The 12,121-nt window shown below is 33.2% G+C and overlaps 1 protein-coding gene across 1 annotated transcript in view; it reads left to right on the forward strand.

The window, feature by feature from the left end:
* Mctp (multiple C2 domain and transmembrane region protein) overlaps window positions 1-12,121 on the forward strand; it is a 102,939-nt gene that overhangs the window by 64,901 nt on the left and 25,917 nt on the right. The gene's annotated exons all lie outside the window — the stretch shown is intronic.

Raw genomic sequence — 12,121 nt, forward strand, 5'->3', positions numbered from 1 at the left:
TCATCATTTTCAATGTCAGCATCTGTTTCACTGTAAGCCAATTTAGCTCCTTTAATATTTTAGTTACTTTTGAATTTTGAATAATGTTTAGTAATTTATATCACAATAAACAGATGGGTTATATTTAAAGGTATCGAAAATATTGTAGATTCGTGATAACATAGGTAAGCGAAATTCTTCATGTGAACTTTGACATACTATGTCACCAACAATAGATTCATTTTTACCATGTCATTACCAAGCCATACTCCTACGGGTCTTATCAAAATATCATGGTTCTTGGCATAAATGCACCATTTTCTGCTTCATTTATCAAATTCCTTGTTCGGGTAGTCATCCAAGCGCAAACCTTATCCCACGGGACAACCTTTTAGCTTAGCCCGTCCCCTTTGTAAATGTCAACCTTTAAGATTTTCGAATTCCTGAAACATAGTTTCGATAGCTGGGACAATGAAATTGCTGGAAAAACCAAAAATGTATCCTAAAATTAGTAACGTTTCATAGTTCACTGGTTTCTACGGCTAAATACTTAACTTTGAATTAATGTGTCACTTTTTTTGGTTGTTGAAAATACTGCAAATCTAGGAAAAACTTCTTATTTCACTAGGTTTCCATGGAAAACACACCTTTACAGAAACTAATTATATATTTTTTTTTATTGTTATCAAGTTTAATTTGTAGAACTCCATTCTAATTTTAAATTTATTATTATTCCGTTCAGTTTGAAAATTCCTTCAGAAGGTGAAACAGCTGTCACGTCTGATAAATAATTAATAATTACACAGCAGAACTTGTTAATAAATAAACTGTTTTTTTAATATTCAATTTTTGTTGGAACAACTTTTCTTTAACTTTGGAAAGTTATACCCATCAATGTAATATATCATTGAAGAAAAGGTGAGGTGATTTTGCACAAAAACGGTGCTATGCAAATCATAAAAATATTATTATTATTATTATTTAGATAATATTAAAAAATCTAAAAGAAACATGCAACAAAACGAGACACAGAAAATCTAAAGATACGGTCACAACTAGGAATCAATGTCTAATTGTTTAGAAAAGACCCTCTCGTTGTAATTTTAATTGGCTTTTGACATAATACTTCAAAGTTTGAAATCCGTTTCCAAAAATTCTTTCGTCTTATTCCGTTGAGATGATAGACATCAACAGTTTTACGTTCCCGAGCACCACATTATGTATTGAGATCACAGCTGACTTCCTGTACTAGCGCCTAGCGATCATTTGCCACAGCGGTACGATACACCTGTTGCAGTCGTACTTCCTGCTATTCCCTGCATTCTGACTTCCGTTCCGAATTGCATTCACGTTCTGCAATCTCCGCTGCATTCTGTTTAATCATTTTGTACTTCCTGGTGAGTGGTGCTTCTTGTCCTAGAAAGTGTATGTAGACCTTCTCTGTCTTGACGGTACAAAGTAACTTACACAATACTCTGTACACTACTGGTACACTCACAACGAGTATAGAGTATAATTATCGTACTTGTGTGGACATTCCGGGAGTTGTTTATACTGTTTATCAGAATCTCTCAGGGAACTTGAATACCTACACTTTTTTATGTGAATACCGCACAAGTGAACCATCTGGAGCAGAGGTTCCCAAAGTGGTCTATATGGACCCCCAGGGGTCGATATCGGCATGCTGGGGGTCTATGTCAGCGAGAAAAAAATTTGGGGGTCCACGAGATTCAAATGGGGGTACATACGAACGGACCCCCATTTACCTCAAGTCAACATTTAGGAGTTCCGTAAATGACACAATAGACCTAACACAAATATAATAGACTGAGAAATTACTTATTTGATATTTGTATTTTTATATTTCGTAAAGTTGTTAATTGAGGTATATAAATAGAGTCTACATTCCTTTTCTCGTCAGAAATAATATATTCAAGAAAAACATTGCACATTGGAAGCTGCGAATTTTCCTAGTTCCCAACTTGTTTTTAAAAAACGTCCAAGTAATAATAACGCTCAACATTTAAATGCACTTCACACAGACTTCAAAACTAAGTTTGAGGACATTTTGACTATGGAAATGCAACGTTGAAGAATTGGATATCATGTGACAAGAATAACTGACCGGAATTACCACTGACAAAGAACTTAAGGGGCAGTTCTGTAGGGCTAGCTACAGAAAGAAATTCCCGTTGCTTATCCTCCTTCATTTGGTGTAATACCTAACAAGGGTGCCCCTGACTGCAAAACGTAAAGACAGAGCAACTATACCGCCACCCGGTTGTTGGGCAGGCAAGGGAATATTTTTACTAAAAAAATAAATGATTATCACATGGGACGATAATAGTTTTAGGAAAATTCAATATTCGGCAGGCAGGGGGTCTACAGAAAAAAAAATTGGCAAGTGGTCTACGGGGCAAAAAAGTTTGGGAACCTCTGATCTGGAGCCATCGAGATTACGGCATCCTCAATTAGGGTATGTTGTGAGACTGAAGGTACCGAAGACTGTTTTCACTAATTAATTAAAGTCGTTTTTATAATATTGGCGCTCTTCTAACATTTGTAAATGTAACCATCTTCTTCTTTTAATACTTACTACGAAGCCTTAAAAGGCATTACGGTTTATAATGTTAAATTGTGGGGTGTTTGATGACCTGGCAAATAAAAAAAAATCCAAATTTATCAATATGTGTGATCAAAATATCGGTGAGGTCGGTTTAAGAAACTTCACCAATTTAATTGATCTGAAAATGAAATTTGATAAAGTTTCGTAAATATTATTGGGAAATATTTTTAACTAGTCCTATTTTTAAATATTTACGAAAAAAGTTTAATACATCGACGAACGATATAAAAGGAAAATAGTACAGTACGTACATCGAGAAAATATTTATAATTTATTAAGAATCTCTTAAAATTATTCGTAATCCGTTTAAAAATTGGATTGCAGGCCACTGACGAATGAATTGATATGTATCCTGATAAACTTTGAGTAAAATACCAATGTTTTTTCATGACGTCGGAATACGTGTTCATAAATATCATTAATCCTAAAACTTTGCGCAGGTGCAAGAACACGTTTCCTGATATTATTTAGAATATACTTAAAGTTTCATGAAGCGGCCTGCAGTCCCGTTTTAACAGGATTTACAAAAAATTTAGGGGATTTTCAATAAATCAGCAATACCACAGACATAGGAATTAATAGACGAGAAGATAATGGCGAGGGGTAAAATCAACTGTTTAAGAACGAAGGGGGTTAAGCTGACTGTGATTCGTCAACAAATCAATCTGACAGTAAATAGGCATCTCGCATTATAATATCACCATTTAGTTCTCAAAAGTAAAATCTGCTTTTGAATGAATAGACATTTTTACATGGGAGCGCAAATTACTCGCCACGTTATGAACTAATTTGCGAAGTCCAAATTCGGCAAAGTAAATTTCTTCTGTTTGCAGAGTCGTAGTTAGTTTCAGAGTATTTAGTTAAGACACTTTTACAAATGTTTCATAATTTACTTACCCCAGTAAACAACGATGAGCACACTTGAGAATCGCTACATTGTGATGTGATAGTATATGTTTCTAAAACTGATCCATATAATACGGTGTGAATAAGCTTAAAATAAAGTAAAATAATGCTTACTTATGGAATGTAATACGACAATTGGGTTTATTCTCTTTTTCACATCTATTTTTACAAGTTTTCATATCACAAGTCAACATTTTGCCGTGTTATTTCGTAAAATGAACCGATGATGCCTCGACCATAGTTCGCACAAGAATGATGACGTCACGTTTTCAAATTTCACTTGAGGCCATACCCGAGCCCAGCCGGCTCCAATGGAACCGGTATGGGGAGTGGGGATAATACGCTTTTAATCACTTAGGGCAGGTCTACTAATATTCATATGTCTATGAGCAATACTCAATTTTCTACATGTAGATACACCAATCAAACCATCTCGGAGATAATTGAAAAAAAATGATGGGGTTTGGCTAAGTGTGTTTAAAAACTTTTTTTTAATTGCTTAAAATGTAAGGATGACTAAAATAAACTAGAAATTTATACCAAACGATAATAAATAATGGTTTTATAATGAATTTGGTAGTTTAGTGTATGCTCTATTTACCGTACAATGACACTTTCCTCTTTCTAATTTCAATTCATGACTCAAAACATAATATATGTGTACATTCTTTTTATCTCCCACATAAAACCAAACCGCAACACGTTATGGAAATATGTATGTAGATAGAAGTTCCAGACCTTGGTGTTTCCCCCTCGTGCGAATGAAGACTAACTTATTTGCATATTATTCTAGGTCAACATTACGCACTAAGTCATAAGAACCTAGCTGCAATTGTGTGGTCAAGTATTATGGTTTGGGAATATCATTGCAGATATACTTTCAATTCTGTTTGGATTTTTTTTTTGTTTATTTTCCCAAATTTGCGTCATTTTTTGTTATTTTTCTCAGAATGATTAACGCTGTCATCTTTCAAATTGGAAGAAATGTATATTTATAAGCATAGATATAACACTCACGCAGACAGTGTTTTTGTTTTACATTGAAAAAATAAACATGTTCCTCTATTAAAATCATAGACAATAAGTGTAATATTCATGTACCTAAAAAACTCTGGACAGAGAATTAGTGCGATTTTGTATGAATGGTATTGAAGCCAAATTTAGGGGGAGGGGAAATTGACCGGCAGCCATCTCGTATGACTAACGTTTCGACTGATTGTATGTTATTTGTGTTGTCGATATAGTTATAACGTCTATATGATGAAACAAGGAAGTCATTAAAAATTTAAGTAGGTTTTTGAATTTTTCTTACATCTTCCCCACCACCCCGCAGCTTCAAATTGTTCTAGAATAGCTCCGTCCTGGTCTTTTAGGTCCATCGTAATATTTCTGATATCCAGTTTCACGACCTATATACGGATTATGTTCCAAGCCGCGCTAAACTCGACATTCCAAATCTACTGATATACCGGGCCATAAAGATATCCGTATTGCACTTCCTCACCTACCGTGGCAAAATGATGAGCTGTGATTTCTGGCGCCTTTGTATTAAAAAAATTAATCAATCCCAATTTCCTATCTTATCTAGGGTTATTTATTACACTTTATCTTTTAATAATTTGATTGGAATACAGATTATCTAACTACTCTAATTGGTTATCTGACAATGCATCATTTAAAATATTATAATATGTTCATGAGAAATTTCTAATTCAAAGAGGAATCGTAGTAATTGGATGCGAGTTTGCCTTATAAAAGATATTTTAATTGGAACAAAGCGGGTCAAGATAACTATTGCAACATTGCCAAGAATGATGAAATGCCAGCAATAACTAATATTTATGTATTGTCATAAACCAAGAATCAAAATGCAAGGATATTTATTTATGCGGGTACATTGTTTGAGTGTTATTTTTATGTAAGGCATGAAACTATGATTCCAAGATTGCGTGAATTTTTAATTATAGTTTTTTAAATTTTGATTTTCTTTTCGTGGACGAATGAATGAATTCAAATCTTGAAAGCGGAAATTAACCCACTTCCCGATCGAGCTGTAACTCGGCAGATTGACTTGTCGTCGATGACAATGCGTTATATCATATTTTGGTGGCAATCACGTATTTCTCTGAAAGTGTATGACATTACAGCAGTTAATATACAAAATAAATGTCGTTCCTACCCGAAGTAGGAAGGTTCAAAAATGAAACACTCGCTGGCACACAAAAAAACAACTTCAAAATCATTTAAAAAATTGTTTACATAATTATGTGACATTCGGCAAATAATTGCGTTAAAAATCCATTTAAACCTAATTTAAAATTATTTTCCGGGCTTTGAACCAGCGTAGTTTTGGCACAGGGCCAAGGATATTTCAGATCCACCGAATAAGTCTTTCGTAAATTGTTTCTTGTTATTTATTCTACTAAAAGTACTCTGAAGATAGGGAAGTCATTTTACGACAATCTTTTGAAATCAATCACCATGTTCGGAATGTTTTCACGCCATTTTATTGCCCGTGAATCAAAAAAAGATCAATAATATTATGTTATTACGTGTAAATATAATCTATGATCTAAAGTATCTCAACAGTCAGACCCGAGATATTTAATTTTACTAAAACATAAATTATACTTACCTAAAAACGTTATGTAATATTTAAGTGCTGTAAAATTTGTGTGAAAGACCGATCATCATTTATAATCAAAATATTGCTTTAAATCAGAGTTTCCCAAAGTGGTCTATATGGACACCCAGGGGTCGATGTCGGCTTGCTGGGGGTCTATGTCAGCGAGAAATAAATTTGGGAGTTCACGAGATTCAAATGGGGGTACATACGAGCGGACCCCCAATTACCTCAACTTAATATTTAGGAATTCCGTAAATGACACAATACACCTAACACAAATAACACAGTTTACGTAATAAAAGACTGAGAAATTACTTATTTGATATTTTTGTGTTTATATATCGTAAAGTTGTTTATTGAGGTATGTAAAAATAGAGTCTACGTTCCTTTTCTCGTCAGAATTAATATATTGAACCAAAAGTTCCCCAACTTGTTTTTGAAAAACGTCCAGGGTAATAATGACGTTCAACATTTAGATGTACTTCACACAAACTTCAAAACTATGTTTGAGGACATTTTGACTGTAGAAGTGGAACGTTGAAGAATCGGATATCATATGACAAGAAGAACTGACCGGAATAAGCGCTAACAAAGAACTTAAGGGGCAGTTCTGTAGGGCCAGTTACAGAAAGAAATTCCTGATGCAAAATTCAATATTTGGCAGGCAGGGGGTCTACGGAAAAAAATATTTGGCAAGTGGTCTACGGGGCAAAAAAGTTTGGGAACCTCTGCTTTAAATGGCCGCAGTCGTGTTGAGTAACCAGATTCAAATACCAATATACTTTCCAACCTTCATCTTCCCCAACCTTTACCCTTCCCCACACATCACAATATACCCTACACGGAAAAATTACTGACATAAAATATTGCTAATTTATTGAAAATCTGGTCAAATACTTCGTATTCCTGTTAAAACGGGACTGCGGGCCTTTAACGTATGAATCAACACATTTCCTAACAAACTATCAATAAAACACGAATGTGTTAAAAGGATGTCAGAACACGTGTTCATAAAATTATATTTAATACAAAAAGAACAGCTACACGAACACGTGTTCTGATATATTCAAAATAGACTAAGATTTTATTAAGAAATGGCTTGAAATTCCGTTTTTAACAGGATTCTAAAAAATCAGCCTAATAATAATTTTTCTCCGTGTACGTGAGGATGCCGTAGTTATGCTAACCCCAGGCATTTGCGATTCTCGTACGGTATTCACAGAAAAAAGGTAAATGTCTAAAATTACTAGACGCGCAACCTAAAATAGGGTCTTTGCTTTTGGTTTGAACCGAGCCACGAATTAAGGGAAAGGAACGAAGCAACTGTAAGCGGCGTTTCTCGCCCTTTGCGGTTGTTTTGTTACTTTCCCATAAGTTGAGGTTCAGTTCGGCAGTTCGGCTCGCGTATGTATACTAGGGTGTATCGATTTTTAACTTTTTTTTTGTTTTCAAATTCCAAGTAGAGAAAAAGTTGCTACTAGGTACCACAACTTACCACAAAAAGTTTTGGATTTTTAAAAAAATGTTTAGGTCTCCCGCACAAGGCCTAAACTTTTAATTTTTTTCAAAAAATATCCAATTTTTTAAAAATAAAATCGTAACTTTTGTGTTTATTCCAAGTTAAAAAACAGTAATATTAGGGCATAAAAATAAGTAAGAAAAGATTTTTTTTTATAAAAAATGGATTTTAGGTCTCCCGCACAAGCCCTAAAGTTTGTTAATTTTGATGAAATTTTGTAATTTTGTGCACATATATGAACCATGTTTTTTTTTAAAGTTTAAACCACCGGAATTAATTTTAATTTTCTTACAGAAGGCATAAAATGAGTTCAGAACACAAAAATTACGATTTTATTTTTTTAAATTAAATTTTTTTTAAATATTTTTTGAAAAAAATTAAAACTTTAAGCCTTGTGCGGGAGACCTAAACATTTTTTTAAAAATCTAAAACTTTTTGTGGTAAGTTGTGGTACCTAGTAGCAACTTTTTATCAACTTGGAATTTGAAAACAAAAAAAAAGTTAAAAATCGATACACCCTAATGTATACGTAGCATGAGAGATATAGCTGAGCGTATCAGTAGAGCATACAGTTAGGGCGATGCACTACGTCGTGTAATATTTTAAATTGAGCGGCTATCAATAACAACTCTTACGTAGATGGCGATAAGGTCTAAATTCCCGCTTAACACCATCCGCCTGTTTTGATTTATGCAAGAAAAAAACATGGCCAAAAAGTGCCTTTTATTTTATTTTATGGATATTCAGGCATAAATCTTTAATTTTTTTTCGATCGTTTTATACATAACCTTATTTGCCACATTATACAATAAAATCATAACCGAAAATTGGTTCGTAAGTAGGAGATTTTGAACTTTAAAGCAGTTTTCATAGGCCTCTACATTATTTTTTCTGGGCTTATAAAAAGACTTTATAATCTCATCCTATCTTTAAAATGCTCGATTATTTCAAAGGCCAAGATGTATTCTACTCGCAGTATTTATTTAAAGCATCTGAAACATTTCTAGGCGACAAAATTTTCAAACCAAAAACACATGATTTTGCATTACTACGTATGGCATCGCCTTAGCATTCCAATCTTTGATTGCGTTTATCTCAAACCAATGTTTTTGTAGATTTTTCTGTGATCCCAAACCCACGAAATTTAACTAACAAATAACTGATTAATTGATTTGAAGAACACAAATTTGTCGAATATAAATTTTAAAATTTTACACAAAAACGTATTTTTTCAATGTATTAATTTGTTGTTTTACATTGTGCAAATACGAATGGTAGCAGAAGTCGGGGACGCCCGAGGAAGACCTGGCACGATCAAGTGAATCAGATACTTGAGTCGGGCCATGTCAAGAGTCAGAATAATAGAAGAGTATGTATGAAGAAAGAAGTGTGTGCCGAGACCGAGTTGTTTGGCGGTCCGCCCTCTCTGCCTACCCCTGCGGAGAAACGGCGTGACGGTTAGTTAGTTATTTAGTTAGTTAAAAAGTTGCTTCTAAAATCGTGAATAATTGAATTATTTAATCGCCTACATTTCATAATTCAAACACAAATCCATAAAGTAGTACGTACCCAAAATAAATTTTTATATTTTAAGAACTTTGGCCCCAAATCCAAAATAGAAAATGAAAAAGGTCGCGCAGCTGTTACTCTGCAATTCTGGATATTTACAATAACAAAAAACAATGGAGTCTTTTCGAATTCTAAAGCTGATACCATTTTTTAAATAAATATGCATTTTGAAAAATTATATTTACTCGTGCATACCGATTATATAATTTATTTCATCTCGAGAATGTCTTCAATAACAACTTCTTTGGCAATATTTTTCGTTTTGTAATAAATATAATAGATAAATATTATTTTCTCATCTCAGTAGTGCTTGCCAAAAATATCAAATTTAACGAAAACAAAAAACATGTTATTTTTTTTAGATATTGGCACCAACTTTCATATTCATCTGCTTTGAAAAAATATTAATTGTAAAATGATACGCCCAAAATTATTAGAGCGTAAAAATTTCTCCCCGAAAAATGTACTTCAATGTTTAAGATGCCAACACGAGCAACATATTCTAAATTATATTATTAATTAACTAGCAGTGCTACCCGGCATTACCCATTGTAAAATTGAAGAAATTTAAAGTGAAAACTTCAATAATTGTATTTGAATATCATAGATGGCAGCACCTCCGTTCATATCTAGTACGGGGAGCGATTATGTACTACAGACCTTAGTCTATTAATAATATACAGACTACATCAATTTCAAAGATCAATTGCTCATTATACAAATAACGTTGCGAGCTAAAACTTTTATGGTGACCTTGATATTCAAAACACGTGCAAATTTTAAGATGCCAGACTCACTGTAGGCGAGCTTTAGCTGCTTCAGATAACAGATCTATACATCACAGTTAAAATTCATAATATTAGGTCTTTCTCATATTTAAACATCAACGTATTACTTCTTCTCATAAGACCTACTATAAAAAACATGTTTGTCGTTTCAAATTGGGTGTTATTACTCACGGCATATCCTTTGAGAGTTTTCAATTTCTTATCCAAATACATAGTCGTATTTCAGGAAAAGGCAAATCCGAGATCACATATTAAAAATTCATGAGAGTGAAATTGTCTCCACGCGATGGATGCAGTCTTCCGAAGCGACTTGAGTATTGTTGACTATGAATATTTGAAGATTTCTAAAATCTTAGGACGGGTTTTTTTCACAGAATTTGAACAAATCGTCGAATTCCAATTGATTATCCGTTCCGTGAAAGTCCTATTAAAGTTCTGTTATTATATCTTTATGGGCCAGTTGCTTCACAGAACTGAAATAATTACAGAACTTGAATATGATATTCACAGAACTTGAAAATTAACTTTGAAATTTGATGAATTGTACAAATTCTCTGAAGCAATCCGTCCTAAGCTATGTAATTCCGATAGTCTCGTGGCTATTTACTGCTTTGTTACTTCACAAGATTTTCCATTACTAATTATTAATAAACATAGTGTTTTAATGTAGTTATTTCCATACTTGTTATACAACATTTATCTTAACTAATTTATGAACACTAAATTTGTGTACGTACACTATTACGTTATTATTTCAAGGCGGCCTACGTAAAGCACATAAGCTTTTATAATGTAACAAATTCGGTATTACCTATCGATCTATGTTTATAAATGGACCAGCGTTTATACAATCAATCTAATGTGAAAATTTTATTATAGAAATGCCCTAAATATCAAATAAATAAACAAATATACGAGTATAAACAGTTGTTAAGCAAAGCATTAAAAAGCGTTTAAACAACTGTTTATAGCAATGTGCAAATTACGAAAACTAAACTGAAATCAAACAAAGCGAATAAACATTAATTTATTTACTGCAGCTGTTTACTGTTCGCGTCCATCAATTTTAAACCTGGAAGCAGAACATTTTGAAGCAAAATGGCTGAAAACGATGAAAGTAAAATGCAACGCGTTAAAAATCGCCTCACTAAAATGCACGACAAGCTACAATCAAGAGTAGAAGATATCTACGAAGATATTCAAGAAACAGTTCATCTTGCATCTCCAAAAGTAAACAAATTCGTCTCACACCTCTCTAAAAGCGACAAGCTCAAGAAATCAGAAAGCTCCGAAACTATCAGCGCTAGATATATCGTCAAGCCTGAATCAGCAGTAGTCGAAAGAAGCACTTCCTTAGAAGACTTCCAAAGAGGCCCTGTAGAAGAACCATGGCAAAAATTGAGACTGTCTTCAAAGATCAAAATACTTAAACAAATGCTGAAGAGAAGTTCTACAGGAGTCGATGACGAGACAGAAGAAAGTGAATTGAAACTGTCGACCAGCGAAATCAATCTGTTGAAGAAGGAGCTGTTCACAAATGATGAGGATGATGTACATAGTTTGAAGGATTATGATAGAAGAAGTAGAAGGGGAAGAACAGAATCTAAGGAGTTTGGATCTGACGAGTTTCTGGTGGAAGCGCCATCAGAATCTGACAGTAGAAGTATGGTGGTGGAAGACGAGGGAGTAATTTCAGATTCTTCTTCAAGTAAAATGTAAGTAAAATGATATTTCAGTATAATGTTTTAGTTTCATTTCTAATTTACATTTTGTTAATGCAAATTCATAATTCTGAAAGGTAAAATTTAATCGTAATGCCTATGAAATATAATATATTTAGAAAAATTAGGTCATTAAATCATGAATATATTTTTTAAATCTATTAGTTTGGAAGGTTCAGCTTCCTTCAGGGATTAAACATCTTTCGTAGATATTGATAATATTTTAAGGATAATAGATAACTAAATTATTTATACACCAAACTATTCGTGTTACAATCTGTTAATAACTTGGTATATCTCGAATAGTCTATAAATAACTTGGTAAATAAACTTTAATTTGTTTTTATAAATACATACCTATATTATAATAGACATATTCCAGTAATT

This window comes from Hesperophylax consimilis, chromosome 24 (assembly GCF_061612785.1).
Source record: "Hesperophylax consimilis isolate HC1 chromosome 24, BYU_Hcon_1.0, whole genome shotgun sequence".
Taxonomy (NCBI): domain Eukaryota; kingdom Metazoa; phylum Arthropoda; class Insecta; order Trichoptera; family Limnephilidae; genus Hesperophylax; species Hesperophylax consimilis.